The sequence below is a fragment of the Sycon ciliatum genome, chromosome 7 (assembly GCF_964019385.1).
Source record: "Sycon ciliatum chromosome 7, ocSycCili1.1, whole genome shotgun sequence".
NCBI classification, from domain to species: Eukaryota; Metazoa; Porifera; class Calcarea; order Leucosolenida; family Sycettidae; genus Sycon; species Sycon ciliatum.
Window position 1 is genome coordinate 35,750,782 of NC_088649.1, and position 24,938 is coordinate 35,775,719.

Consider the following 24,938-nt stretch of genomic DNA (forward strand, 5'->3'; position numbering starts at 1 on the left):
CACATCACAAACATGCGTTCAAACTATTTTACAAACACAATCACACACACAGACAGACACACACACAAACACACACACACACACACACAGACACACATACACACACTCGTACTTGACAATAAGCTTATGCAATAGCAATGCAAGACACTGATCGACGGTACTGACCTTCTACAACTAACCACCTAGCTACATCTTGGATGCGCACTCTTCCCACTTGAAACGTTGTAAGTTATAGGAATAACAAAAGAGGGGAACGTGCGCTCAACCAAGACAAGCACAAGCTGAAAGTAGTCGTAGCTATCATTGATCTCGGTGGTGGATGTACATGCATATCGATGACGATCCTGGCATTTGGAAATTTGTTGGAGTGCGCTAACTGCACTTCCAAGATGTTCTAGAGCTGGTTTTAGAACGTCAATGCCGCTGGTCAGTGTCGTGCAATGTTATCATCTGAGCTGACTGTCAAGTAACTGGTCGTGTCAGTGGACATTGTAGCTTACCTGGTAGTTCCTTGATCCTTTTCTTTTCTATGAAGATATCCTTGGCTCTCCATCCGAGCCTATGTTTATATTCTTCATTGATGTCTATGGTTAGCAAGCTTTCTGACGGATAGCTACATAATTGAAATCAATTCATAAGAAAGACACAGCTACTGGAGTTGAGGAACTTTTATACATAGGTAAGAAGCTGACCTGGAATTGGCCGAAGAAGGGAAAGATCTCTACATGTACTTCGAAACATGTCTGATCACATCCATTACATTCTTTTACTTGAAGTAATCAAAACTATAATCTCCATTCTTGCTCTGTTCATTGCCTGTCTCAGTCTGCAGCAGGCTTCTGTACCTACAGTCTTCTCATTCTAGTCATTGCCTGTCTCAGTCTGCAGCGGGTTTCTGTACCTACAGTCTTCTCATTCTAGTCATGGCCTGTCTCAGTCTGCAGCGGGTTTCTGTACCTACAGTCTTCTCATTCTAGTCATGGCCTTGTCAGTGCTGAACGTACACAGCTGTCCGCTTACGTGTTCTTGCAACGCAACGTCCATAGACTGTCAGAATCAGCCTCTGGTCTACTTGCCTACAAACCTGCCAAGAAACACAACGTTCTTGTGAGTATATATACGTGTATACTGAACATGGTATTAAGACATATAAACGTTAGTCAGAGGTAGCAGAGTTAGCTTTTTTGAGCTCCGTAGCTTTAGCATGCTGTGTAGTAGCCAGCTGGCAGCAGGCCGATCAGATTCTTGAGAGGGATAGTTAGGTAGATATTAGTAATTAGTTGTAGTAGGTAGAGACTTACCACACGCCTCTTCGGCAGGGTTGAAATCACTAGCACAGTACTTTTTGGCTTTTTCGAAATTTGAGTATTTTTGCTAATTCATGCATATCCAGACAACGCTCATTCCTGCACTGGTCAATAAGCTTGGAGATAATCATGGCATCTGGTTGCTAAGTGGCAGCCAAGGAGAAGAGAAGGGTACACCTCTTTGAAAGAGTGTAAAATGCAGTCGTTACTAGCCTAATCTTGCAGCCATGTCTAGCAGCATATGTATCAGCTTGGTGGAAGAATGATGCTCATAGTCAGTCCATGTTTGTAACCGTTACTTGTCACTGTGTGTCATTCATCGTGACGGTCGAATAATCCGACTAGGCCAAAGCACATATTCCAAAAAAAAACAGTTCCTCGTATGCAAAGTGACGTTGACACATTGCTTGTTATTGTAACTCCGTGATTATACGAAATTCCTTTGCAAGTAATTGAAGTTTTGCCAGTAATTGAGTTCATCCTTCGCGATTGCCGTTACGCGTACATTGTACTTTGCGTATAGCCAAAAAATGGTGTCTTGGTGGATCCCAATGTGTTGTGTACATCACAAATGCCGCTAGTGATAGCCAGCACTGAAAACAAAAACTATAATAACCTACATCATAGGTCTTAGACATGGAAATGTATGCAGGTGTCAAATGACACCGTTTGGCCGTTCTAGGAGTACTGAAAGTGGCGGCCGTCCTAGGGTTAAGAGAGCATGTCTGGGAAACCCAGAAAACCTGGGATGGACAATCTCTCCGATTTCGCTCAAATTTTGCAAGTAAGTCTCCTTTGGGGTCAACAACAACCATGCAAAAGGACTCGTTTCATAACTGACTGACACCTGGGAACTGGGGACCGCCTCGAAATGGGCACAAAATACGACTGAATATTGGGTCCAAAAACGAGCGCTGGTACAGCGTACACGATTGAACTGAGAACAAACCACTATCATGCAAACATCACCTCATCTGAGTAGTCTTCACATCACCACCACATAGAGCCATGGCTTCATCCAGGAAAGCAATGGCCATCATCTCCAAATATCACTAAATTCCATCGCTAAAATAACCAAATTTCAAGGGCCATGGCGGGAACCATTTACGACGTCTATTTTTCTGAACCATGCACTGCAGTACAGTGGACTACCTCCACTACCACCCAGGCCATGTCTCGTGAAAGGTGTTCCACATTTTCTGGGAATAAACAAATTTGCATATTTTCACTTCACCACATTGCTTCACTGCCAATTTTCTACCCCCATGACGGAAAGCGCCTCCTCAAGCTCCAACACCAGGCACCGCTCCAGACGCCAGCACGCCGAACACTGCAGCGTGGTCACCTATACTGAGTCTGACAAGAGATTTGAATTGACAACCCTTGTCACTCCAAACAACAACCATTTCCTTCCCTGAACGACTCGAATGTCACTAGCAGCATCGACGGATTTGATCGAGTTGATCGACAAACAAGATCAGAATCAAAATCTGCCGTCCAGTTCACATGCTTCGTGAGTTGGCGATGGTGGAGGGTCGGGTTCCCCTGCCGTGATTAGTGCTGCACCGAGCTTGTTTTGTGTGAAAGTATAACTATTATTATTCTTATTCTTATATCTATACTTCAAGTATTACAAAATAATTGAGAGGCTTTGAATCGTTTTTATCAAAATCTAAATATTTGCCGGGTTGGAAGGTGGGAATCAGACTTATAATAAAAAATTTGAAAAAAGAATCAAAATCTGGATGACGAAGGCTGATCAGCAACACTATTTTAGCGTACATTTACCCGAGTTGCCGGAGTTCGCAGCACGCAGCGAGGTGTGGGTTTTCCTCAGGTTCGGTGAGGAGCGAGCGTAAGTCTGCTTGTTGTAATTTTCTTGTCGAGCAACTATTTGTCTCTAAAAGGTCGACACTCTTATCAGTGACAATGCAGGGCTGGTTGACCACGCAGAGTTTGGTCTCAGCGCGACTTCATCGACCTGGCAAGGAGGATATTGTGAAATTCAGCTCGTAATGAAAATTCGATTTCTAGGACTATACTCAAAACACCAATAATGTATTGAGCCCATCACGTTATCTAGTTGCAGGAATATAGATCAGGTGGGAATGGAGACATTATGTCGATAGAACTGAGCTATGTCGCTCCGGCAACAGATGGTATCCATGGGCGCTACACAACATTACTGTTGGCATCCTCAAAAAATGCACGAAACACACGACCAAGTTACCAGACACACGAAATAGCCATTGATGCATTTCTGTACCCAAAAGGTCGATCTCTCCGGAGTGCACCTGAAAAGCACGTGCTCAAACCTGTGGCGACTACGTGGCCGAAATGTCGAATGAGTTCCCTGGTAAACAGGTTGCAGCTAGATTCCATATCGTGAAGTCCAGGGCATCGTGTATCTTCATGGTTCACTCAAGCAGCATGCCATCATACATCGTAGCATCGTTAAAAGCATGTTGCTGATCAACGTGATCGTCTAGATTTGATTCTGATCTTGATTTGCGATCAACTCGATCAAATCCGTCGATCTGCAATGTAACGCGGTAGTCCGCGCACGGCCAGTTTCAGGACGCAAAATATCGTGCTTCGATCGCACAAATCGAGATTTGTTCAATTTTTTTGCACTTCTGCAAAGCTTTGCTGCTAGTGAAATTCGAGTCGTTCAGGGAAGGAAATGGTTGTTGTTTGGAGTGACAAGGGTTGTCAGTTCAAATTTCTTGTCAGACTCGGTAGAGGTGACCACGCTACAGTGTTTGGCATGCTGGCGTCTGGAGCCGTGCCTGGTGTTGGAGCTTGAGAAGGCGCTTTCCTTCGCGGTGTAGGAAATTGGCAATGTTGCAATGTGGTGAAGTGAAAATATTCAAATTTGTATATTCCCAGAAAATTTGGAACACTTTTTACGAGACATGTCCTGGGTGGTAGTATAGATAGTCCACTGTGCTGCAGTGCATGGTTCAGAAAAATGGACGCCGTAAATGGTTCCTGCTATGGTCCTTGAAATTTGGCTATTTTAGCAATGGAATTTAGTGATATTTGGAGATGATGGCCATTGCTTTCCTGGATTTAGCCATGGCTCTATGTGGTGGTGATGTGAAGACTACTCAGGTGGGGTGATGTTTGCATGATAGTGGTTTGTTCTCAGCTCAATCGTGTACGCTGTACCAGCGCTCGTTTTGGACCCAATATTTAATCGTATTTTGTGCCCATTTCGAGGTGGTCCCCAGTTCCAAGGTGTCCGTCAGTTATGAAACGAGTCCTTTTGCATTGTTGTTGTAGACCCCAAAGGAAACCTACTTGCAAAATTTGAGCGAAATCGGAGAGATGGCCCAGCCCTGCTTTTCTGGTTTCTCAGATATGCTCTCTTAAGAACTTGTGGTTTCGCAACAGTTTCCTTGAATTGTGGAACAGCCTCCGTGAGGGCGTCGTTCCCCGTCTGGCCAACCACTCGCCACTCACTGCTCGTCAACAAACACATGTCAGACCAGCCATGGTCCTGGGACGTGCTTTGAAGCCATCATGTTGATCGTCTGACTGTTCTTTCCACATAGCACCTCTTGGTTTGGGGATTTGCATTGAAGCACCCCATACTACCGGTCTTTACTGTCCTCTCTTGGTCGCCACTCGCCCTATTACTTTAATTGTTATTACTTATCACAAAATAAATTTTAGGGGTGAAACGATTAGTTCGAATATTCGAGTATTCGTTCGAAAATTTAAAACGAGCGACTATTCGAAATTTTGCACTCGATGGTTTTTTTGTTTGTTTTAATATTGGCATTGTATTTTTCAAAAACTTATGTTGTACCGCTGGTCTACTGGTATGCATGCGTTATGCATGGCTTTGAGTCAGTATTTTAAGACTTGGACGATGGGATCACCACCGCAAGTAACGTTCTGAGATATGAAAGTACTGATGAAAATCGTTACTTTACACTCTGTACAAGACGTTGGCGACTTTTGTTCTATGTTCACAGATAATTTCTTCCGAAGTGGACGAGAACTCGCAAATCTAGTTTTTAATTTTGATAAAATACTCGAAATAATCGGATACTCGATCGAATATTATGAACGAGTGATCGATTGGTCAAAATAGATACTAGTACTCGTTTCACGCCCACTAATCATGTATTGCGCTTCAGAGTTTCTTCCGTTTTTTCTTTTGGTTCGTTACCGGCATGGCGATACTGAGACCTATTGGTCAGTGGAGTGCCTGTAGCCTCACCAGCACTGCTACTATCTGTGGCTGTGGCGACCACCATTCAATGTCTTATCCTCCTCAAACCGTACCCCAACTCTCTCTATCTCTCTCCGCTCTCTTTTTATCTGTCTTTTCTTACTCTTTTTTCTTTGTCAGCTTTCTGGTGATTATGTGCTTTTCAAGTAAAACAAAAATGTATCCTTAAAGTAGGTGTAACTAGTGAGGAAGGTTAAATACGGTATGCCGCACCATCGTCACGTGATATACCCGGATGACATAGGGATGCCGTAGTACATCGGGCAGAAACGAACCCCATTTACCTACCTGTACTTCAAGTATTCCATCCGGTCACGTGACTACTTTAGATCAGTCAAGATGCCTTGCCTGTTGGAAAGGAGAGCTTGATGTTGGAAGAGTCTACATTTAGTACATGATTAGTAGGCGTATTCATGATCAGATTCAGAAACTTCACACAGGCTTACGAATGCTAAGGCTTACTTGGTACATGTGCTTTTTACCTGTGTAATGTAAGATATAACCAGCAATCTCCTTCATTCCCCTGAGGATGTCCTGGCAGAAAATTTTGAAGAATTTGAAAACTATTTTGGAGAGATGTTGTATTTCTCGCCGGCCGAGCGCAGCGAGATAGGCGAGAAATGATTTCTCGCGAAACATTTTCAGTTGTAAATATGGCATCTGGTGTGTTTTCTATTGTTGCTTCTTTTCCTGACTTCTTCAGTCAGTTTTGAGTTTCACCAGTGTCCCTGTCCTCCCACACTTCATTTTTGTGCATATTTTCATTGTTTTTTTATATATCACGTTTTGCCGTAATGTGCTTACCATGCCTACATGATGCCTAATCGCCATTGGGGATATACACCCGGTTTTGTTCCATCACAACTGCGTCCGTCGGCGCGAGGGTTTTTCCCCAGCTGGCTCGGTCCAGAAAAAAAATCTGACTGTCCCAAGTGGTTCTGCATCGTGGCCTATTTCTGCTATACCCTGGCATGCCTTTTCTATTTGCGACACTCTGTTTTCAGTCCTTGCTGCTTCCATACCACACTTGTTATCCGGGTCACATCTGACTGCAGCCAACAACCCTTCCCTTTGTGTGTTGTCGCTGTTGCTGTCTATGTCTCTGGGGGTGCCAGTATATGTGGAGCGAAAATTGTAGAGGTTTTCAATTTGTGTAGCCAATGCCTTTGTGCGGCTGTGGGCGATATGAATTAAAATCTCCTCCACTATGTAAAGTTGACTTGACATATCAAAATTGTGCCAACAGCTTCTCGTCGTAAGCGGAGAGTTTCGCATGTCCAATGCAAATAATTATACCTTGGTCTTTGGGATACTGTAGGCCTGCGTGTTTGTGATCATCTAAAGAGTTGTATTTGCTATTCAATCTGTGTGAATAATGTTTTATTTTCAGGTTGCTGGCGAACACTGGAATAAGCATTCTCGAAACTTGGAGTTTCGCAAATATTTCAAAAGTCCAAGAAATGTAAGTCAGACAGTCTCCTTTGAATGGACATAGAGACTGTTCTTTTTGCGATGAAAGACAGAGTTTGTACTTGAAGTAACATGGAAATTGTGGGCACAAGTTGTGTCCGCGATTTCCATGTTACAATTTTTTCCTTGGCTTACCATCTGAGTTCTTAAAGACAGAGTTGCTCTCCAATGATTTAGAGGTTTCAAAAACAATCAGTTTGTGCATGGAGTGCACTGATATTTTCGATTGAGAAGAAGGAGCGTGCAAAGTAGCGTTGCAAATGTACAGAAATCGTGAGTGTTTAAGTCTGAAGAAAATGTTGAGCGGTCTGTGCTGTAATGACAGTAGCTACACCATAGCTCAGTGGTTAGAACACTGCTAACCTCAAGCGAACTTCCCTGCTTCGAGTCCTGATGGTTACAGTCAATTTTATCTTCAGACCTTTCCCGTTTCCATCTTACCTAAAACCAATAAAAATATATCTTAGCAGTAGAAAGAGCAGCCCAGCATAAACCACGCTCAGTTCTGTCCTTCTGTGTTATGGCGAGTCAACGTTTCCGTACCTACTACCAAAATCTTAACGGGATCAGGTGGCGGTGTGTTATCTCCCAGGTCACCAATAATTGCTTCCCAACCGATTTTTGCCGTCACAGTGGATAGAAAATATTAACTGTGATTTAATTTTAGAAAGCACGGTTGCATTCTGTTCAATGCATGGTTATTTTCTGGCCTTTCATACCCTGCAGAGATCTATCAGGAAACCTGCTTCAAGTTATATCGGCAGGCGTTTTCGTGAACCTCAGCAATATCCAAACAATGTGAGTATGAATGCCCTTGGGAGTTACTATGCCAACAAAGTAGGGGGTAGAGCGTACTATGGTCCGTTATTCACTCAATTTCTCTCACGGTATCCGTTTTGGAGTTCATTTACTCGCTTTTCTGTCTGTCTGTCTGTCTGTATGTCTGACTGCCTCTCTCACTGTTTCTTCTCCCCCTTTATCTCGTTTGGTCAGGGGCGGATCCAGGGGGGTGTGAAGGGTGCAAATGAACCCGTCAGGATTTTTCCAAAAAAAACCCCAAAAAAAGGCAGGCCAGGCCAGGCCCAGGCTCGCTGCGCAGATCCGCGGATGATTTGTGTGCAATCAGGTGATCGTTCTGGACACGTGCTCAACTGCTCGTTGTGCACGTCAACGCGCCAGGGCTGCACATTTGGAATAGAACTTTTTTGGAACTTACCATTACTTTTTCACCGGCAACAAACTCTCTTCGAAGTTCTTTACTTTTGACGTTGCATGTTTCAGTTGTCGTGTTAGCTTCTTTCAAATTCTCACTGCTTGTTCCGACTCTGTTTCCGTGCATGCTGAGCGGAGATGTCGGACACAGCTGGTGTACCAGCTGGTGAGACCATGGAGCCTGCTGCTAAGCGTCGTTGTGAGAGCCATCATCCTTTTGACATTGGGCGATTAGCATGTACATAGCATAATCCGTGTCTGACTGAGAATCATACCGGTAGCAGTCGTAAATTACTTGTAAATTTTGACATTCAATGTGTAACTAATCATACTACACATCTTGGTGCTATGTGTAATTATGATATTATACAGTAACACACATAACATACTATGTCTTTGGTTTACTACTGCAAAAGAAAATATGTAAGTTTCATCCTCGCACCCCTCAGCTTTGGGGTCTGGATCCGCCCCTGTACCAAACGCTCCATTCTGCATTGCCAGTATGGATATGGTTGATTTGCTGAACTGTCTACCTGTCCATCTGTATTTCTGTCTATCTGGATATTTGTCTGACTGTACATCTTCCTCATGCCATCTATATTACTCCTATCTTTCATATACTATAGAATAGTAGCGTGGCCGATCTCAGGCTTGGTCTTACGTGGTAGACATACAGACATACAGACATGTAGGTTCATTAGCAGATTATGTTGAGAAGTAGTAATAGTGTTGGCACTCAGCATCCTAAGATTTCTCATATCATATCGTTACTCGCACGTGGAATTTGAACTGGAATGGCATTGGTTTACTTTATGCATACCTCTCGTGCAAACCTCTCATGCATACCCACTGACTCTTGTGACTTCGTTTTTTGCAGAAACCTCAACAAAAACAAAATCAAGCACATCGAGTTTGGGGCTTTTAGCAATTTGCCGAATTTGTATCACCTGTAAGTTCTCCCACACAGTTTATGGTAAGATACAATAGATATTGTTAGCATTTTACCGTTCACGCTAAATCCTATGGTAAGTAGGTAAAGTCCGTTCCCAATGGGAACTCACGACGGCCGCTAACACCCGGTAAACCCTAGCGGCAGATGCAGCGCCTAACTGTGGGGGTGAGTGGATAAGTCTCACAACCACTGACACAAGTGCCGAGAACGACCCCATTAGCTGCATCCTTGTTCCCCTTGTGCCTGGCCACAAGTTCCCAGTTGACTGTGGGTAGCAGCACGGCTGGAAAAACCGCTCCCACGCAGGACTTGAACCAGGTACCTCTCGTATCTCAATCATGGTCTTTGACCAACCCACTGTGCCTGCCTGGTACTCGTACCCAACACCCACGATACCGTCGGTTTGGTATCGTTTCAACGATAGAAAGCTCTGTCTAGCGAGATAACGAAACGGTAAGATTCCAACTAGGGTTACGTCACAAGTCGATCGGTGTGTTAGAAACCGAAAACCTAACCATGTCTTGAAAACACACAAAAACGGTACAGGCCGACCGACGAAGTTAGCGTGAACGGTAAAATGCTAGCCATGTCTAATGCTATAAATTCCAACGCTATAGGATCTGATGCCATAGGATGTAGTACTATTGTTGTTGTTGCTGACATCGCTTGTGTTGCTCCCGTCGCTGCTGTTGAAGCCGCAGTTGCTGTCAATTTCGAACCTTCCAACTTGAAAACTTCAAAGTTAGAGTGATAACATAGAGAGATGGTCAACGCAACCAAAACAAGAACAAGCTGAATGTCTTAGCAGAGGTATGAACCTTCCACGCTGGAATACTATTGGAATGCGCATCCAAGACGTGCTACATCTGATACTCAGCTATTGGTAGACAGTCAATACAAGTCAGAGTCGTGCAAGTCAGAGTCGTGCAATTCCAGGGCATGAGCTGATTGCCAAGCATCTGTTGTTCCAATGTGGACAGCATAGCGTGACTTGTTGTTCAATTGGTCCCTTCTTTCTTATGAATATATTATTTGTTGAGGTAGTTTGTACCAACATATCCGAACATACTCTCGAGCAGTATAATTTGGAACGAAATATGAGATGCGCACAACGAGTGCTATGAAAACTATATACGCATCACTGACAAAACGGCATCAGTCTCTTTAACCTGTTTAACGCAATTCTCTTTGACTCACAAAATATATGTACGAGGTGCAATGCGAATGTTTTTGATGCCATTGACCTGTTTGTGCGGTAGCGTGAAATGCTGACAATGGCCATTTGTGCTGTTGCTTTTGCCTCTATGCAGGGATTTACGTAATAACCTGCTCGTTACAGGCAGTGGTCTGTGCAGTTTTGTTTATCTCCTACGTTTGGAGACGAACTCACCGAGGAGCCATACCAGTGTGGATAGATATGTTCAGATCTACGTCAAATCACGTAAGATACTCTTGTTCCCGGGGGACTTTAGGATTTTGGAAAATTCCCATTGCATGCAGGTCAAACACTAGGAGGACAGAGAAAGTGTTTTTACTCCGAGTTTCACGCACTAAGCGATCATCAGAAAACAGTAATGAGAAATCTGGATCAGTATTGGTTTATATACTCACAAAGCAAAGTGTAAATAGCTGCAGCATGGCGCAAATCTAAAAGTTGTAAATGGCGGCAGTGCAAAGCGTGAATGACTGCATCATGAGGCAAATCCTAAAGTGAAAATGTGAATGACAGCAGTGGTGAAAGGTGACCACCACTGGAGCCGGTTGTCTCTTACTTAATTAGGTGATGGCTGTGGATGGTTTAAAGTTCCGAAGGCAGTACCTATTCTCATGGCGACACTTTGACACAAGCTCACTCCTTTTGTTGAGAGAGAGGTGCATGGGTGCTTGCGCGATAGCCAATTTTTCTGCCAGGCACAGGTTGCACCTTTTGCTTTTGTAGCTGTAGGCCGCTGCTCTGCGGTGTACCGCCCATTGAATGCTGCATGCCTTCCCTTCATCCTTTTGGTCCAGACGTACTGCGATAGGCGGGTGTCCTTCTCGTGTTGTCTGTGGCGGAATGTGTAACAGTTTTCCCCTGTTCTCTATAACTTTACACTCCCTCGCACCTCGTGCGTCTTACGCCTGTCTATTAGCACCTTCATTGGCGCCATTGCCACATGTATACTATCACATTTTGCATATAACTGGTCGAGGCACGCTCAACCAGGCCTCTTACTTTTCAAGTTTGATTAAACCTGTTACACTGGTAGCAGAGGATGGTTACTACTCTGCTTTTGGCAGGTGTTCTGGTCGCTCTGCTTACGCTCCTCGTACTCGTCGTTCGGCTGATAAACGATATCAAGACCGCTCAGCGCGTTAGCCAAGGACACCGAACGATACATCCGAACTCGGAACCGTGGGAGCCAACACCCCGCCTTACGAAAGAGCCGCCTGTGTTTGGAGGAGATTCCGCTACATTCAAAGAATGGACGTTTGCAATGGACATGGCCCTACGGTCGTTGGCACTCCCAAATGCGGCACAGAGGGTCGACTACGCGGCAGGATTTTTGACTGGAAACGCTCGTCTTTGGTTGATAGCGGCATTGGAAGCTAACCAAGTGTTTTCCGACTGGCCTGCTCTGAAAGCGGCACTTGGCGATGTGTACGGACCACGGCACAACGAGGAAACATCGCGTATGGGACTAATTTCCGCAGCGCAGCGCGGGTCGCTGGACGCATACATTGCTGCTTTCACTCGCCTCAGCCTGCAAGTGCCGGAAATCGACCACCACACCAGAGCGCTGCTGTTCGTCAGGGGTCTAGTGCCGCACATCCAGCGACAGGTCATGCGTGAGCATCCACGTACCCTGGAGCAAGCTGTCATGGCAGCAAACACCGTGGAGCAGTCGTCAGGGCCACCGGCGTCGGGGCCACCAGCCAGTAGAGAGTCGCGTTCCGTGCCCAGCTTCCGTGGTCAGGGCCTCCGCAAGCTGACGGACCAAGAGCGTGTCCAACTGCGAGCAATGGGACACTGCTTTGCTTGCAGGAAGCCAGGCCACCTCGCTAAAGACTGTACTGAGGGTGGACAGCGCTACCCAAACGCTGGTCGCCAGTAAGAAAGGGGGTGCGCTTACTGGCGACGACCCAAGCGCCCACGCCGGTACCAGTCGCTAACCGGTTCGGAGCTCTGGAGGTTGAAGACGTTGCTCTCCAGGAACCTACGGAGCCGGAGACACCCATAGCTGTAGGAAATTGTCCCGTTGCAGAAAGGTGTCATGTCAGCAACGTCAGCGTCGGCAATGAACCTGAACACGACCTACTGCGCATACAGGGAAAGATCGGCGGTCGCCGTGCAGTGATGCTGATAGATTCCGGTTCGACGCATGACTTCATTGCAGACAGTTTTGTTCGAAAGCATCATCTTGACACGGATGCAAGCTCAGCAGTGCTGAGCGTAACATTGGCGGACGGCTCGACCAGCGAGGTCCCGCAGATTTCCACACGCACGCTAAGGGTGACAGTCGGGGGCTTCAGTGAGGAACAGCACTTTACTGTGTATCCCCTGACTCGCTACGACGCTATTCTTGGCAAGCCGTGGCTTACAAGGAACAACCCCAGCATCAACTTCCGTACGAACGAAGTTCAGTTGGACGGTGAGCCCTTTGTTGCCAAATTGCCTTCAGCTAACCCGCCGACAGCCGACCGGCCATCTGTGGAAAGCATGTTTATCAGTGGCCGACAAGCTCGTCATGCCCTGAGGAGTGGAGCCGAGGGGTTTCTTGCATGGGTCACTGCTGCAAACGAGGAGAATCGTTCCGGGCCACAACTCCAGGAATCAGAGCAACAAGACATCCAGAACCTGCTCAAGAGGTACCAGGATTTATTTCCAGACGAGCTGCCGAATGAGCTTCCACCGAAGAGACCAGTCGACCATGAAATCCAGATAGAAGATGGAGCCAGACCACCGTCTCGACCCGCCTACCGCCTGCCGAAACCAGAGATGGACGAGCTCCAGTCACAGCTATCAGAATTACTTGAGAAGGGATTCATTGAGCCAAGTAAGTCGCCATACGGTGCACCTGTGTTTTTTGTGAAAAAGTCGGATGGTACTCTGAGAATGGTGTGCGATTGGCGAGAATTGAATAGAATTACGATCAAAAACAAAGCTTGTCTTCCTAATATTGATGACTTATTCGACACGATCCAGGGCAGTGCATATTTCTCCAAGTTGGACTTGCGGTCAGGCTACAATCAAATCAGAATTCAAGACTCGGATGTTTCTAAGACGGCCATTAATACGCCGTTCGGCCACTTCCAATTTAGAGTCATGGGATTCGGGCTGACTAATGCCCCGGCCACCTTTCAGTCTCTCATGAACTCTATTCTGCAACCGCATCTCCGAAAATTCGTTGTAGTATTCTTGGATGACATTCTAGTTTTCAGCAAGACCTGGGAAGATCATCAGCATCATCTTCAAACAGTTCTAGAAACACTTAGAAATAGTGAGCTGTATTGCAAACAGTCTAAATGCGAATTCGGCGTGAGAGAAGTTCTCTTCTTGGGGCATAAAATCAACGGCACATCAATTTCCCCTGATCCCAAGAAGATAAGTGCTGTGGAAACATGGCCAACTCCGTCGTCAGTAACTGATGTGAGGAAGTTTCTTGGCTTTGCAAACTATTTCCGAAGGTTCATAGATCGACACTCGACCATCTCTCGTCCATTAGAAGAAATCACCGGAAAAAATTCACGCTTTGAATGGAGCGCTGCTAGACAGAAGGCATTCGAGTCTCTAAAATCAGCATTACTCGAGGCGCCAGTGTTGCAACTGGCCGATGTTGAGAAAAGCTTCATGGTAGAAACTGACGCAAGTGACTTTGCCGTGGCGGGTGTGCTCCTGCAGCAGGGAGAAGATATGGATTTGCATCCCGTAGCCTATTGTAGTCGGAAACTGTCAGCTGCAGAACGCAACTATACTGCGGCCGAGAGGGAAACGTTGGCTGTGGTATTTGCATTAAAGTGCTGGAGAATCTATCTATTCCGCCACTTTGACCTGATGACTGATAATATGGGTGTTGTCTATTTACGAACCAAACCGACTCTCACCAAGCGTGAGGCAAGATGGGTAGAGTTTTTAGCTGACTATGACTTTACGGTCTTTCACAAACCAGGAAAGAAAAACATTGCCGACCCGCTTTCACGCCGTCCAGATCTGTTCAGTGATTCTGAAATAGGCGGGTCATCCTATCCTCCTAACATTCAGTTGAATGCCATAGAGCATACCCTAGAGATTAATCCAGACTTAGCGCAGTTAATTGTCAACGGTTACAAGTGCGACAAGGATCTTGCTCCCATTATCAGGAGACTGAAAAATTCAAGCCATGACAATCTGCACGACCGTTACCTTCTAAATGAAACACCCGGTTATCTTTATCTCAGATCTTCACCACAGAACAGGTTATGCATTCCAAAGAGTAGCAAACTCCGACTCGCCCTGCTTCAAGAATACCATGACTGTGTGACTGCGGGGCATCCCGGTCGAGATCGCACCTATTTCAGACTCTCTAGATATTTCTATTGGCCCAGAATGGGACTGGATGTAAAGGCGTTTGTCAAGTCATGTGACGTCTGCCAACGAGTTAAAGGCGGCCAGCTAAAAACTGGTCTCTTGCAGAATTTACCAGTGCCCAGTCAGCCGTGGGCAGATATCTCGATGGATTTTATCATGGGTTTGCCTAGGACCGATACAGGTCATGATGCTATATATGTATTTGTAGATCGCTTGACAAAGTGTGTACATTTAGCACCTACTTCCTCTACTATTGACGCTAAAGGAAGTGCTGATCTGTATATTCAACATGTATTTCGACTTCATGGTTTGAGTTCTAGTATTGTATGTGATCGTGATCCAAGATTTACGGCAGCATTTTTTCAGGAATTGTTTGATCGCTTAGGAACGAAACTAGCATTTAGTACTGCCAATCACCCTCAGACAGATGGCCTAACTGAACGAGTAAACAGAATAGTAGAGGATGTGCTGAGGGCTTTTGTAAATCATAAACAAGATAACTGGGATATGCTCCTACCTCTCTGTGAGTTTTCTATCAACAGCGCTACTCAATCATCTACAGGAAACACACCGTTCTTCTTAAATTACGGTCTAAATCCCAGAGCGCCACCCGACTTCCTCAACCCTATTCAGGGAGGCAGAGATTCAGCTGATTGGTTGCAAGCAAGACAAGACGCGGTCAAGATCTCACAAGATGCGCTAGTGGCAGCTCAAGCTCGTCAGGCCTTCTATGCAGATCGGACAAGGGTCGAGGGAAAGCTGAAGGTGGGAGATTTGGTAATGGTCTACCGGGATTTCCTCCTGACTCCTGAAGCTCGGGACCGACCATCCCATAAATTACGCCCCAAGTGGTTTGGCCCCTTTCCTATAACCCATGTGGTCGGCCCGAATGCCTACAAGCTCAAGTTGCCTCATACCAGCCGCTGTCACCCGGTATTTAATGTGTCGGCACTCCGTGCCTACGAGAAGAACGCTATTCCTAATAGGAGACAGCCTACGCCTCCGCCTATCACGGACCTTGATGGTCATGCCCGCTATGTGGTGGAGAACATTCTCAGTCACCGCCGTCGGCAGAATCAGCTTCAGTACCTAGTCAAGTGGCAAGGCTACTCTGATGCCACTTGGGAGCCTGAACATTATTTGTTGGATGAATCTGGTAATGACATTGTTCCACTTCAGAAGTACAAAACCTTGGCTTCTGCCCGCTGAGTTTTGCAGTTGAACTTCTAGTTTCACCTTACACATTTGTTGAGCTTATTACACTTTATTTGCATGGAGTTTCAGTCGTCTTATTGTGTTACTTCAGTGCGAAGCCTTTTTTCGTCTCGCACGTGTTTGCGCTTATTGTACTCTATTCCACTTGAGCATTTGGGTTATAAGCTCCTTCCTCTCCATAGGAGGGGGATGATGTAACAGTTTTCCCCTGTTCTCTATAACTTTACACTCCCTCGCACCTCGTGCGTCTTACGCCTGTCTATTAGCACCTTCATTGGCGCCATTGCCACATGTATACTATCACATTTTGCATATAACTGGTCGAGGCACGCTCAACCAGGCCTCTTACTTTTCAAGTTTGATTAAACCTGTTACAGAATGAGGATCGGTGGTTATAGTAGCGTTGTTTGAATGTTGTTGCTGTTAATCCAGTATACTCTTTCTCCATACCTGCGGTGACTCTTGCCTTATACACGATGCTCTCCGTTAGACACGCTCCGTCCAGTGGACATGAGTCTTTCGCCCGACAGTTACAAGTCCTGGTATCGTTGTCACCTCCGTTAGCTTGTTTCTTGGGTCGTAGAATCGTGTTATTGTGTTGTTTGATGATAGTAGCCATATTCTGCATGCAACTGTAGCTAACCTTTACAGAGTTGCAGTTGAAGATTTTGTTGAGGCTTGAGCCTTTGGCGACACTGGTACAGCCAGCTCTTTGCTACATTGCTGGACTACACTCCCGGGATGCCGTCTGGACCCGTGGCTTTGGCGGGGTGGAGTTGCCTCAGCTTCCGCTCACCGGTGCTTGGCCGAAAGTGGACATTGCGGAGTTGGGCTTGAGATCGGGGCGGACTGGAGGGAGGCTGTTGGCTTGCAAGTCGTTGTCACCAAGACTGCACTTTGCGGAGAAGTACTGCCCGAATGCTTCGGCCTTTTCGCTGCACGTGGTGTGCTCAGTTCCGTTCGACGCACGCAGAACAGGTATGTCTGCAGAGCGGTGTCCTTGCCCAACTGCTCGTTTGACGGCTGTCCACCATTGTCGGCTGGAAAGGGCACCTTCTCTTATCTTTCGGCGGATACTGGTAGTGTGCGCTTGCTTGGCTCTGTGCAGACAGTTTTTTGCTTCACCTGTTGCCATAGAGTAGGCCAGCCGCAGGTGTGCATTATTGGGCGAAGATCGGTGACGTCGCCAGGCACATTGCTTCCTGTCAACAGCTTCCTGGCACTCAGGTGACCACCAGGCTGGGTCTCCCCGGCGTAGCTTCACCAAGTGGATACGTGGCGTCATCTACATCTTCCACGGTGGACTCATCATTTTGGCAGGCATCTCTGTTAAGCTCCATCATCCTTTACTTCGAAGGCCAAGGCACGAACTTATAATAACCAAACAACTGCTGACACTCGGACGATTCCTTGGGAGCAGGATTACTTTTTGATTTTTGGGACCAAACAGCGAACGCGTCCTTTGTGCATGACCTGCGCCGCTTTGACCTCATGGGGTTTCTACATTTTCCCTCAGCACTCGTGCCCAAGCTGAGTCAATCATCCGACGCGGTTCTGTATCTCGTGTCGCCTCCCGGTATTTTCCGACTCCCTAGTTGGGAGCCTTACGTATGAAAGTTGCCCTCGCTCCCCGGCGCATACGACATACGGATTTTCATACGTAATTATAATTTTGAAGTAGTGGTTGCGACTTCGGCGATGATTTGTCAGAAAGGTTTGCTCCCCACACCGGAGCTCGCGCTATTCCGCCGACTTTACTTGACACTTGACTGACTCACGACTGCCATCCAGCGCACACGAGAAGTCCATCGAACCTTCGACTCGGCAAACCTGTAAGAAAGCACCACTCCCTGCTCAATACACAGTGTTTCGGGGAATTCACCCCTCATCAGTTGAGCTAGAGTAGGCTGAGGAAGATTGTGCCTGAAGAGCACCACTTATATAGTGCTGTCCAGGCACAAATATCACCAGGGATACAAACTTACAGAGACGCTCCGCTTCCAGCGCGACAAACACCTCGTGAACACCAGATAGCAGCGTGAGTCAGTGTCGCTCCTGGACGGTGAGACAGACGTTGAGGACCCTCGGTCATTCGCAACGCTGTCACCTCCAAACCAACTAGTCGCAAGCCCGCGCTGGGCACAACAGTACGAAGTAGTGGTTGCGACTTTGGCGATGATTTGTCAGAAAGGTTTGCTCCCCACACCGGAGCTCGCGCTATTCCGCCGACTTTACTTGACACTTGACTGACTCACGACTGCCATCCAGAGCACACGAGAAGTCCATCGAACCTTCGACTCGGCAAACCTGTAAGAAAGCACCACTGAAGTAAAGTCGGCGGAATAGCGCGAGCTCCGGTGTGGGGAGCAAACCTTTCTGACAAATTATTATTTTGGTTATTATTATTATTGAACTGGGATGGTGAGGTAATAGAGTTATGATGAAGAAAGGAAAAGGACACAGATGTTACGAGTTATGACAAACTGTCCACCAACGTAACCAGATGTTATACAGTCAGCGAGTGCGACAAAATGGCACAAAACTGACAAAGAGTAATGCGACATTCGGCGACCTGACACCTAGCTCCAATACTTCTCCTCGTGCGCTTATCTATTCGATCCCGTACTCACATTTTTAACTACAGTACAAGGTTTTGTTTTTTGTTTTCCGTTGCCTACATGATCTTGCAAGTCCTCTTTTCTGCACCTACTTTCAGTTGATGGCTAATACAGGCCAAGCATCCCGGGACGATCGCCGAATTACTCGAGGACAGGAACAGCGGCTACTGCAAGTGTCTTTCCTTCCTGGACCTTCCGGTCGGCAGTCATTGACATTTGTGGGAAGCACTCTTTGGAATGCCCTTCCCAGCGATATTCGCCTCCACAGTGCGGCTTTTGCCTTTAAACTGGCTCTGAACAGAATTAATTGTAATTTGTAACCACCTTGCTCGACATCCCTACAAATTAGTGCCTGTTTTCTCTGTGTGTTCTTCACTTTATGCTTACACATACACACCCATTTGAATTATATACAAACTTTGTGCTTTGGAATTATCATGTTATGATTCTTTTTAATATTTCCTTCTCTCATAATATCATATTCGTTCTTAGCAGGAACCGGAGGTTTTCCTCCGGTGAGAAGGCAGATTTACCTGTGCTCTAAAGGAATTCAAATAGAAGAAACAAACAAACTTCTCCAAGGCGCAAACCAACAACCTTCCCACTTATTGTTTTTAATTAGAAGGCTCAGGTTCGGAAAACTCCAAGACGGGAAGGAAAGCGCAACGAAGGAGATCATGATCTACGCATCACGGCAACAGAGAATGTCGAAAGTTACTGGATGATGACGAAACTAGTAAGACTATTGGACAGACCGGCCTTACTACAACTCGACGACGCAAAGCAACAGATCGACGAAAATTGAGAGACTCAAGTTTATGTAATAAACATAGAAGGGGAAGCTAAGCGAAGATGAATTGTGACAAACCGAAACTCTAACATCCTACTGAAATCCACTATCATGTATGATGGACTAGTTATGTACAATAACAAGTAGTTCCACACGTTGTACGTTTCGCCGTATTATTATTATTATTATTATTATTTTAAAACTAAGGTAAGTTATGGGTCGCAAATATCCACGCAAACACACATCCAGTCATAATACGGCACTTGTCATAAGTATCCGAACGTTTTCGGTCCCTTCTCATCAAGGATTATACAGGGAATGGCTCAAGCTGGAAAGACTAAAACTTATATAGCATAAAGATAATTAGATAACAACACTCGTGACAAGATGGAAAATTATCAAGTTTAGCACGACACAAAACTCGAAGGAAAATAATAATAGTGACAACAACATAGTGAGCAAATTAAGTTACATTGTTACCACCTCGACGAGGAGTAACACCAAACAATTGTAGCGACAACACATTTTCTTTCTGTACGCAAAGTTCAGGATCTAACTTACGGATATACAAAGCTTCTAACACAGCCAAATGTAACGCACATCTACCACGTGACTATATTGAGAAAACATTATCACTGTACAACTCACGACAATTGGTACGGGCTGACAGATGTTGCTTGATTGACGAAGTGCGATTCTTAGCTCCATTGGGTGTTGTCTCCTCCAATGTCCCGTCATCTCGCCTCTTCGTGGCATCACCACTATCTGTCTCTTCGCGTTTCCGCGGCCTTCCACGTTTCTTGACACTAACCGTTGGGTGCGCGATACCCGGTGTCCTTTCCGTTACGTCTCCTCCATTGCGGATTTCTATTGAGCTTCTTACTCCAACTTGTCCGGTGTCCGATATTGAGGTTAGTTTTCGCGGTCTACCACGTTTTCGAATATTGACTGTTGTTGTCACTTCCGTTGTCGTTGTACGTTCGTCCTCATCAGTCCGTATTTTCACTTGGCTTCTCGTCACCCTTTCCGACGCCGACAGATCCTTTGTCAGTTTCGGTGGTTTACGTGTGGGTCTTTCACCATCTTTTATGCTGTTCTCAGCTGGCCCGTGTCCTACACACGCAGAAGAGGACGGGCATGCAGTCACATCTTCACGGGAAGAGGAAGATCCACCGATGGACTGGACAGCACATTTTGGAGGACGACCACGGCGAGGACGACAATCGCGCGCATCAAGCGGAACACAACTTAACGGCACATGTTGACGAATGCGTGCGCCCAGGTGCTGAAGGGTTCTACCTACATACCGATCTTCACATTGTCGGCATTGAAAGAAATAGATAAGGTTACTTTTACTAAGGGTAGGTAGAACATCCTTCTTCACACTGAACGCACGCACTGTCCCAAATATGACGTACAGCTTGACGCACGGATATGATGGACATACGATACCACGAACATCCTTCTCCACGCGCGCAGAACCGGTGCCAACCCAGGGTAAACGGAGCACCACTGGGCAACGGTCAGGTTCAAATTGGATAGGCTTGTCTGTCACCGGTTTTTCGTTGATTAGCTTGGCCAGAAATTCCTTTGGATAGCCGTTGTTCGTAAATATTGATGTCAGTCTGTCTAATTCGTCCTGCAATAGATGAGGGGAACATATTCTATGTGCACGATAAACTAGCGCCTTCACAAGATGTCTCTTCGATTTCGTTGGAGTATAGCTCCCCCACGGAATGTAGAGAATGTACAGAAAGAAAATGTGTTGTCGCTACAATTGTTTGGTGTTACTCCTCGTCGAGGGGGTAACAATGTAACTTAATTTGCTCACTATGTTGTTGTCACTATTATTATTTTCCTTCGAGTTTTGTGTCGTGCTAAACTTGATAATTTTCCACCTTGTCACGAGTGTTGTTATCTAATTATCTTTATGCTATATAAGTTTTAGTCTTTCCAGCTTGAGCCATTCCCTGTATAATCCTTGATGAGAAGGGACCAAAAACGTTCGGATACTTATGACAAGTGCCGTATTATGACTGGATGTGTGTTTGCGTGGATATTTGCGACCCATAACTTACCTTCGTTTTAAAGTATTATCCGCCTCCGACCTCTTAAAATTATTATTATTATTATTATTATTATCATAGACCACACCTCATGGCATGAAAAGAAAATCAGCCAGTATGGGAGATGTGGTTGTTAACCAACCATGGGGAATAAAATAATTATAAAGAAGAAAAGTAATGGTCAAGACAGAGAAGCATGGGAGGGACAGGTGATGGTGAATCTAGTGAGCAGATTTAAATGCTTCCAGGGTACTGGCATTGCGCGTAGTAGTGTGCAGCGCAAGCCAAGCAGAGTAGGCGATTATTACGTAGAGCGAAACCTCCCTAATACCAGTATTTCATGACGACCACATAGGTACGAACTTAGAAGTTGCGACGCCGGCAGTATTGGTCCGGATGGCAGTCGTGAGTCAGTCAAGTGTCAAGTTATGCACGAATCGTGTGTTCCTCGTTGGAATAACCAACTTTATGACCAAAATGGCAGCCCAGACAATTGTGCCATTCAAACAATAGCCCCACGAAATGATAAAATAGTTCGTCTGTCACGCTCCTGGACCATTCCTAAATGCCATAACTTACATTAGATCTTATCTTGCTAAGATTCAACTCAAGTTGTATTAGCCATTCTGGGAGTTATCATGGGAGGCGCCGTGTTCAAAATGCTAAAAATTTACAAAGTAGTCGGCGCACGACGCGGCCTCTTCACACTCAAAATGCAGCCATTGTGTATCCTTGCGTTCCCACCTACGCCAGTCTCTGGTAGTACAAGTTCAACTGATCCAACTTTTCTCGTGGCTTCTCGATCCTTACGGTAGTGCGGTTGCGTTCCCGTTCCTGGTGTTCAAAGTGGACGCCGTCAGATCGTCCCGTCGCTTCCCGTCGAACCTTCACGTGGCGTCCTTTTGCACCCCGTCTAATGTGAACTTGGCTTTACTAACGGGTCTCGTCATTATTCCATGGGGCTTGCCTTGTGTACATCTCTCCCTCTTCGGTCCTACCTAACCAAAGTAGTTGGAAGGCTGTTGATTTACAAACTTGGCATTGGGCAAAAGTTTCTCTTATTGTTAGAGTGTTTGATACTGCTGTAATGTTAGAGTGTTTGATACCGCTGTAATGTTAGAGTGTTTGATACCGCTGTAATGTTAGAGTGTTTGATACCGCTGTAATGTTAGAGTGTTTGATACAGCTGTAATGTTAGAGTGTTTGATACCGCTGTAATGTTAGAGTGTTTGATACCGCTGTAATGTTAGAGTGTTTGATACCGCTGTTTTCGAATTTTGTATGGTGTTTGTTTTACTATGCCAATTCAGATCTACGGGAAACGTACATTAGCATTGTGGAGGTTCACGTCAAAGCAATAGCGGTACAGCTCACCGTGACAAATCACGCACCTTCGCCTACGTACTGCGTTGAATCAACACCTAGCGGAAAGTCACTGGGTACTCAAACTCATGTAACCTGCTCAAACAACACTCTTGGATATGTGGCCATTGGCAATCTTTGGGGAAACACGGCATACTCGCTCGTGGGCTATATCCGTTATGGAACCACCAAGCAGTACTGCGTCTCAGTTTCTCACACAGTTACAACACACGTTTCAGGTGAGTTCTGCTTGCACAAGAGAGAGGTTGGAAGCTTTGTTACAACTCTGAGTTTCGAGTTCTGCTTCCATATATTATAAATGATGTTACTTGCCTAGTTGTTACAGGGGAAGGTCGCCATAAAATAGGAACTTCACAACCCTTTTCGAAAAATACACTGATTCCAATGGTGAAGGTCCCAGGTTGATCGGATCTACCGTCCCCGAGTTATATCTGCTTGAGGTTGTCAATACATTTGGTGACATCATGGCGACGTCATTAACTTGCCCAGACTAGGCCAGATTTATGACGTCAGAGATACAGATTTTGTGTTGGACTAGATGGTTAAAAACAAATCTCTTTCTTGTTCCTCTGCAACAACGAAATTATTTTTTCTTATTATTTTTTTAAAAGTGTGAACAACAAAGGAAGTGCTACAGCATTACATAATAGGTGTCAAACATAGTGCTAACGTATATAACTGAGTGCAGCCACAAAGCAAGAGGTGATACAGTGCAACATGACACAACATTTACATCTGATAACCAGCTACGAGAACAACTTTAGCGCGACTACATGCTTCTTTTGTTTACAAAGAACAGGATTATGCACACGAATACATACAGCTTCCAGAACCTTCAACTGCTTAACATAACTTGCACGGCACAAAACAGAAAAGTGAGAATCATCGTACACACTAAGACAATCTGGACGTGATAACAAGTGACACTGTTCTTTGTAAACAAAAGAAGCATGTAGTCGCGCTAAAGTTGTTCTCGTAGCTGGTTATCAGATGTAAATGTTGTGTCATGTTGCACTGTATCACCTCTTGCTTTGTGGCTGCACTCAGTTATATACGTTAGCACTATGTTTGACACCTATTATGTAATGCTGCAGCACTTCCTTTGTTGTTCACACTTTTAATTAATTATGCTGTTATAAAATGTTCTATTATTTTTTTCTTATTATTTTTAGAATTGCGATCAACAGAACGAGCTGAACCGACATTTCACAAAGGCTTTTATTATATTCAAAAAACGAGTGGATACGAAGCCAGTGAAGAACATGGAAGAAAGAAAAAAATGTGATATGGAAGAATCATTTCTTCCATATCACATTTTTTCTTTCTTCCAGAAAAAAAAGAAAAAAAAGAAAAAATGTGATATGGAAGAATCATTTCTTCCATATCACATTTTTTCTTTCTTCCAGAAAAAAAAGAAAAAAAAGAAAAAAAAGAAAAAATGTGATATGGAAGAATCATTTCTTCCATATCACGTTTTTTCTTTCTTCCATGTTCTTCACTGCCTTCGTATCCACTCGTTTTTTGAATGTAATAAAAGCCTTTTGTGAAATGTCGGTTCAGCTCGTTTTGTTGATCTTCTTATTTTGTTAGGGATTTTCCACCAGGGAATGTTACCTTTTTACTGGGAACCCTAAATGAGACTTTGTGGGAGCGCGAAACAAAGCAGACGACCCGGCCAGGCGACAAGATGGAGGCAGCGCATTCCACCTGTCGGCACTAAGATACGCAATGGAATGGAAACCATACCGGAAAATTGATTTAGAATTGTTTTCAGACGGGATGTCGGTAGGGGGCCACATGTATCATACCAATGTTTGAAAACACCCGACTTCATTGGGACAATGGAGAGCCAAAATATTTAAAATTTCCCCATCTAGTCGTATACAAAGTGTCTCTAAAGTTATAAATCTGGCCCAGTCTGGGCAAGTTAATGACGTCATTATGATGCCACCACATTTAGTGCAACCCTCGAGGTTGTATCTTTCGGGAACTGCTCCGTCCGATTAACCTGATACCTTTACCATTGTAATCAGTGTATTTTTCGGTATGGCTTGTTAGGTTTTCAAGTTAGGGTGAACTTCCCCTCTAAGTAGCCTTTAGGACCTTCTTGTTCGCGATCCCTCTATTCTGAAAA

At 45.2% G+C, this 24,938-nt stretch overlaps 1 long non-coding RNA gene across 1 annotated transcript; it reads left to right on the plus strand.

Moving 5' to 3' along the window:
* Window positions 1–958: 958 nt before the first annotated feature.
* LOC135821449 (uncharacterized) lies at window positions 959–7,852 on the plus strand. Its single transcript, XR_010554359.1, has 3 exons — window positions 959–1,107; window positions 6,941–7,012; window positions 7,747–7,852. It is a non-coding gene; the product is annotated as an uncharacterized LOC135821449 (long non-coding RNA).
* The last annotated feature ends 17,086 nt before the right edge of the window (window positions 7,853–24,938 follow it).